The sequence below is a fragment of the Fundulus heteroclitus genome, chromosome 13 (genome assembly GCF_011125445.2).
Source record: "Fundulus heteroclitus isolate FHET01 chromosome 13, MU-UCD_Fhet_4.1, whole genome shotgun sequence".
NCBI lineage: Eukaryota > Metazoa > Chordata > Actinopteri > Cyprinodontiformes > Fundulidae > Fundulus > Fundulus heteroclitus.
In genome coordinates, this window is record NC_046373.1 from 36,067,130 (window position 1) to 36,073,648 (window position 6,519).

At 38.8% G+C, this 6,519-nt stretch overlaps 1 long non-coding RNA gene across 4 annotated transcripts; it reads left to right on the top strand.

Annotated features, from left to right (window-relative positions):
• The first annotated feature begins 283 nt into the window (after positions 1-283).
• On the top strand, positions 284-5,274 carry LOC110367805. 4 transcript variants are annotated; one of them, XR_004932334.1, is made up of 8 exons: positions 284-511; positions 1,287-1,852; positions 2,168-2,252; positions 2,345-2,456; positions 2,532-2,754; positions 3,072-3,234; positions 3,311-3,438; positions 3,584-5,274. It is a non-coding gene; the product is annotated as an uncharacterized LOC110367805 (long non-coding RNA). The 4 variants fall into 4 exon arrangements; XR_004932333.1 differs by having other exon boundaries at positions 284-1,852; XR_004932335.1 differs by having other exon boundaries at positions 284-1,852; positions 3,374-3,438.
• Positions 5,275-6,519: the final 1,245 nt, after the last annotated feature.

Consider the following 6,519-nt stretch of genomic DNA (forward strand, 5'->3'; position numbering starts at 1 on the left):
CCTAAAACTGATACGTTCGTGGTGACTTAATGAACTTAGAGATAATCAGTAAAAAAAATAAAAACATAAATTGTCACGATCACTGAGTCTGGAAGTGACCATTATTGCCCAAATATGGTAACACCTCACTCCTGACATCACATCCTGTCACGTTTCAGTGCAGTGAGGCACCGCGCTTTACAAGCTAATTCAATAGGAACTATTCTACACAGCTGCAATCAGCAACAATTATTTCAGATTTCAAGAGGACTTCACCATTGAAATTCGCGAGAGCTATTGTTAAAGCAACAATACCCACGTGCATGGATGTTGGATGTTCCAATACATCGGGTAATAAAACATTATTTTTTTCACCTTTACAATTCAGGATCCACCATGGGTTCGTTGTTGGATGCCAACTCGAAGAGAGAGGATTTGCCATCAAACTTCTGGCCAGAGAAAAGACACGTCATCTGTGGCCAATATTTCGAAGAAGAATGTTTTTAAGATGACATGAGAGCGAGAATTTTCGGTAGGTTTTTCTTTTTTATTTTCTAGAATTTGCGGGGACATTTGGTTACCCGACCAGAGGGGCGGAGTGATATGACAACCTCCAAAATTGCTGAAGACTAGCATAACAGACCGGTGCTCACTGTTTCGAAGCCCACTTATTTTATGCGACATTGGTCTTCTTTTTTCTAAAGTCGCTTGCAAATTTCATGAGTTTTTTGGGCTTGTTTCTGAAAGTGAAGTTGATTGTTTGAGCTCTAAAATAAGTGACGCTGAAATATCCCTCCACATCATAACACACGGGAGCTCCTTCTGACATATGAGCAGAGTGAGTAAAGGCAGAAGGAGCAGCTCTGCCTGTATTTTCTGCGGTTTACGGTTAAAATAACTGATAACTGCTGAAAATAGATTAGGCAGTGCAGATCACCATTTTGAGCAGTGATTGGTTCTAAAGATGAGTTTTTACTCCCTGATAACATTGCATCGTGAGGTCACAAACATGGACGTGGCAGTACGGTTCTTTACCAAGATGCATGCCTCCAGCAAAGCATTTTCAAATGAAAAAACGTATAATTTATTGAAAAGTATGTAATACTTTTATATTTAAAGTACTTTCAGCAGTTTGATTTCTGATTATGATCGGACTTTTCCTTTAACATGTATTAAAATGTTGTACTGGATTGAACTCACTGGCATTTTGTAAAATTAGATGCAGGTGCTGTTCTATAATCATCATCTTCAGTCACATCTGATGATACTATCATTCTGAATTTCAGCATTGTTTATGTGATTTCTAGGTTTAGTGGTTCAAGAGTTTTTAAAAAAAAAATCTTTGAAATTGAAGTTGGTAGAAGAAATCTTGACAATAAAGCCTGGTGGTGAGCATATCATGCAAGAGTACGCGAGAACTAAATGCTTGACAGATGCAACCAGAAGACAGATGATAAACATCCTCACAGCTGCAATGACAGAAGCACATGGGTAAGAATTATACACTTAGTGTCATGTTTTTGTGAGGAACCCGAACACAACCACACACAGAGTTCTGTTTTGTGAGTTTTATTGAAGATGAAGAAGACCAGAGTTCAGACCAGATGGAAGCAGGAGGCTGTTAGTGGCTGAGGCTGGCAAGCGGGATGGAGACAGAGCATGGAGGCAGCAGGAGCAGCAACACAGCAGAGTGGAGACTTGGAACTAGAACTTGACAGCAGCACGGCAGAGTAGAGATTTGGAACCAGAACTAGACCAGCAGAATTAAGCAGCATGACTTAATGAATACTTGCTGGACCGGAGTGAGAGCAGAACCAGAACCACAGCAGGCGGACGGACGGAGATGAAGGGAACCCGGGCTGGTAATGAAAAGGTAAGGCCAGCAGACAAGACCACAGGTAAACAGACGAGCCGACAGGGAAGGGCAAACTGAGGGAGGTTTAAATAGTGAAGCTGACAGGTGGATTGAGTCCTGGCTTGATTAGTGGCTGGCAGGTGTAGATTATTGCTGAGGTGGAGAGGAGACTGGGGTGTATGGAGGGTGAAAAGTGCCCTGAATATGTGCATGGTGCAGCAGACAAAGCTGCACCATGACACTTAGACTATAAAGAAACATTTTGGTTTTGAATTGTTTTTCATTATTTTTTCAAACATCAGTTTAGTGACTCATTGTTTGATCATATATCAGATCATCCCCTCCTAAAAGCGTCATGATGTATAGGATCGTTGCCCTATTTCCCTATCTGGAGGACCCGTTTTCCAAACATGGATATGTAAGTAAAGGGGTCTTAGCAACATTAAGCATATATATTTACCCTCAAAGATGTTTATGGAATGGTAAGTCTGCTTGTATTTATTGACATAGGAGCATCATTATGATCGAGAGAGCGGTTCAGGATACTTTGCATGGCATTTAAAAACCATTCAAAGAAAAACTGCAGAGCGAAGGGGTGCCTCAGGTAGCAAATCTCCCAAAAGTAAGTTTTCTCAATAGTGAGTATTTGTAAAGTAATGTAAAATATGTCGCTTGGAGTTAGAAACTTTTTTTTAAGGTGGTGGACCAGGCCATGGTCAATCCAGGGTTTTCACTGCTGACAAAGTGCTGTCAGATGAGGAAGTGGAAGCAGCTATTGCTGTTTTGGAACACTGCTGATGATGACACTGTCCATGAGAAGATGAAGGTTACCTTCCATTGCCGTCATTCAATGGTCAATGATGAAAGGAAAGCAGCAAATCTCTTCTGCCTTTCCATGGTTTCTGGACACCCTTGGACTTGTAAGACAGCTTTATCTCTTACACTACTAAAATATTCAGTGGCAACAGGCATAGGAGTTTGTCCTGTAACCTCTGTATTACCAGCTTGAACCCCAACTCTTTTTAAATCCCGGTGGCACAAGCACATGGCAGCATTGCTTATGTCAGTCTTCCCTTGTGCAACTGTGGCTACGATGTAGCTCACCAGCATTAGCATGTGAATGACTAAATGTGGTGTAACTCACTTTGGGGTCCTCTGGACTTCATAAAGCACTGTACAGGTACAGGCCATTTACCGTCTTATCACTGTGTGAAATGCTTTTATTTATGCATTTCAGATAGAACAAGATTTCAGACTCCTGTTTGGCGAAGGCACTGCTAAAAATTTTTTGGAGAAGTGGCCCACCAGTCTCAAATCCAAGGTTATAAAGGAAAGCCATGGCCTGGTACCCACCAATGAGCTCTTGCGGAATGCAGAGTTGGCTGCTGAAGCTGTGAATGGTATGTTGATCCTCTAGGTAATTGTGACAAATTCATGTTAGTTGGATGATGGTAACCTGAAGCTGTTGGCCTGTAGGTTGGGATAGTGACATGTCTGTTATTTTGCTTCTGCTGCATCTGCTACCACCATCTGCACAAGGACGAAAGAAGCCGGGTAAGATGTCTTCACCTCAAGCAGTGGATCACCTCATCAGATTTCTAAAGGTACTGCTAAACAGTTGTTTAAAGATAAAAATACATAATTCAGTTTCTTCATTTTTACAATTAAATTTTTGATTCTGTCTGATCTTCATTCAGAAATTTGTCTCTAAATACTTTTGTCATGTTTTTATTTATTTTTTTAATGTAGGTTGGAACCAGTGTACAGCTGCATCTTGACAAAATTACGCAACATACCCAGCCTTACCGCCTTGCCCAGGGATCCATCCAAAGCAGTATTCACACATTCTTCATTGTGATTGACAACTATGCTATTCCATGTAAGGCAATATGTTCAGTTGGAGCTCTTGATGAACTCTTTAAGGCCCATTATGTGTTTGGTACGTCATACAGTGCTCCCTTGACCAACTTCTTCACCTTTCTCCAAACAACTGTTTACAACATAGATGTTGGAGAAACAAAGGAAACTCCCAGAATTGCAGAGTTGAGAGCAAGAATGCTCCATTAGTTTGACATCAAAAAATGTGTTACATCTGCAAATGTGACAGTGACACACCAAACAGCCTTATTAACCACCTTAAACTAGTCCATGGCCTTTGTTCTGGCAGGACTCTCCATATTAAATGTGGTCAAGTAGTTCACGTTCTTTTGGTAGCTTTTCTGGTTTTAGAAAGCATCTAAATAGATGTCATCTTAGTGGTTCATTTGAATCTGTAGAAGGTGGGGAGTTTTCACCTTACAAAAATGTTCTGGGCACAAGATATGCTGAGATGTTGAAATGGTGACTGAATCTTTAGAAGTTGACACAGATTTATGTTCAACAAACATTGTAAATAGTTGTGCATCGGTAATTTCAGATATGGAGGCTGCAGATGTTTGCCAAAGTCTGGTGAATTCTGTTGTGATTTCCATGGAAGAGATTGTAAAAGACATCCAACATCACGCTAAAGAAACTGTAATAAAGAATGTATTTAGCAGTGAAAGAGACACTGTAATGTGCAAGAAACTTGAAGCATGTTTTGAAGAACTTAGGGTTCTTAGACACTGTTACAGTAATTATGTCACTAGATCATAAAGTTAAATAAATGTTGTCTCTGAACTTAAAACTTTATTATTGTGATTGGTAGATTTTATAAAAGCCATATAATGCTAAATTTTAGCATTATATGGTACATGTGTAAAAAAAAACTAGAGAAAGGGGGGAAAACAACACAATAAAGTGTAAATTTTTAAGTAAATTTAGTGTAAAATTAACTCCATAAAAATAACAGTATTACTCTGAATAGTGTAAACAAACAATAGTGTTAAATGATTTGACTCACTGACTTGTTGATTTTTATACATAAATTAGTAAAATTAACTCTGAAAATTTACACTATTTTTGAGTGGAACCAAATATTATCTGAAACAGAGTTAAATTCAACTCTATAGGTGTTAAAGTGACACTTTTTTACTGTGTAGTTTTTAACACTACTGACCTTTGTTTTTTACTGTGTAGTTTTTAACACTACTGACCTTGTGTGGGTGGTCTGCACAGCAAAGCATTTTTCTGAGAGAGTCAGCATTGTTTGATAGACAGTTAAATGGCCTATTGTGTATTTAAAATGCTGTAAAACCGAAAGTATTTGTGGAAAAAAAATAGGGACTTGTTTTATAAACATTAAAGTCTCCTCCTTGGAGATATTTAGGAAAGAAAAAATCTGACCTACTTTTAAAGCTTGATAAAATAGATGTGGCTTTAAAGAGTTTCAGTCAGGCTATAGAGCTCGTTATAGCACTAAAACAGATCTGGTGAAGGTCAGTAAAGGTATTTTCATGGCCTCAGATAATGGACTTGTGTCAATACATCAAAACCTGGATGACTTTAAATTTCCTGCTTTTAAATTCTTACAAGACAGAAGTTGTAATCTTTGACCCAGAGTCCTCAAAAAATACACTTCTTAATCAATCACTTAATCTGGACAGCATTAAATTGGCCTCTGGTAATGGAGTAAAAACACCCATGGTGTTATTTTGGATTAAGACATGTCATTGAAATCCTATATTAAACAAGTTTCTAGGGTTTCCTTTGTTCACCTCCAGAATATTGCCAAAATGAAATATATTCTGCCCAGGAGTGATGTTGAAAAACTAGTCCATGCATTTGTTACTTCAAGGCTTCAATTACTATTGTAATTCTTTACTATCAGAAAGATTTAGGCTTTGGTTTATTTTGTTTTGGACTTTTCTTAATTTGCCTTCACCTCAAAGCCATCATCCAATCAGCTCAGTCTCCCTCCAGCCACCACTCTACTCTAGATCAGCTCCACCTGTTACTACAAATTAGTCAACTCGGCTCACCTGTGTACCTGTCTTCATATACCTCTCATATCTTACCAGAACGTCTCTTCTCTTCTGATCTAATCTCATCTTTTGTCATGTGCCCTTCCTCTACCACTTCCTGTGTGCTCAGCCGGCTAACTCTGTGTCCAGCTGAGTATCGGGTTCAACAGCATTAACCATTATTGCAGCAAGCGTTCTGATGAAAATCAACAAGAGGGATCATATTTCTCCCGTTTCAGCTTCCCTTCATTGACTTCCTGTTAAATCAAGAATATAATTTAAAATTATCCTTCTCATGTACAAAGCCCTTAATAATCAAGCTCCATCATATATCAGAGATCTGATTACTCAATATGTTCCTAACTGAGCACTTCGCTCTCAGACTGCAGGTCTACTGGTGGTTCCGAGAGACCTAAAAGTAGAATAGGAGAAGGATCTTTTAGAAGGATCTTTTAGTTATCTGAAAGATCCTAAAAGATCTTTCAGATATTTTAGTTCCTCTCCTAGCTCCCAGATTTAGTCTGTGAGGCATACACCCTTTCTACATTTAAGACTTGGCTTAAAACCTTTGTTTTTGACAAAGCTTATAGTTAGAGTGTCTTAGGTTGCCCTGAGCTATCTCTGTAGTTATGCTGCTATAGGCTTAAGCTGCTGGAGGACATCAGGATCTATTTTTGTCCATCTACTTAGTTCTCCTACTGTTGTCTAATTTGCATTGTTTGTTGTTTCACATTTTAACTTTTTGTTCTCTGTCATTTTTCTCTTCATAGTAGGTACACCTTGTCTGTGACATCATCCTTGGGA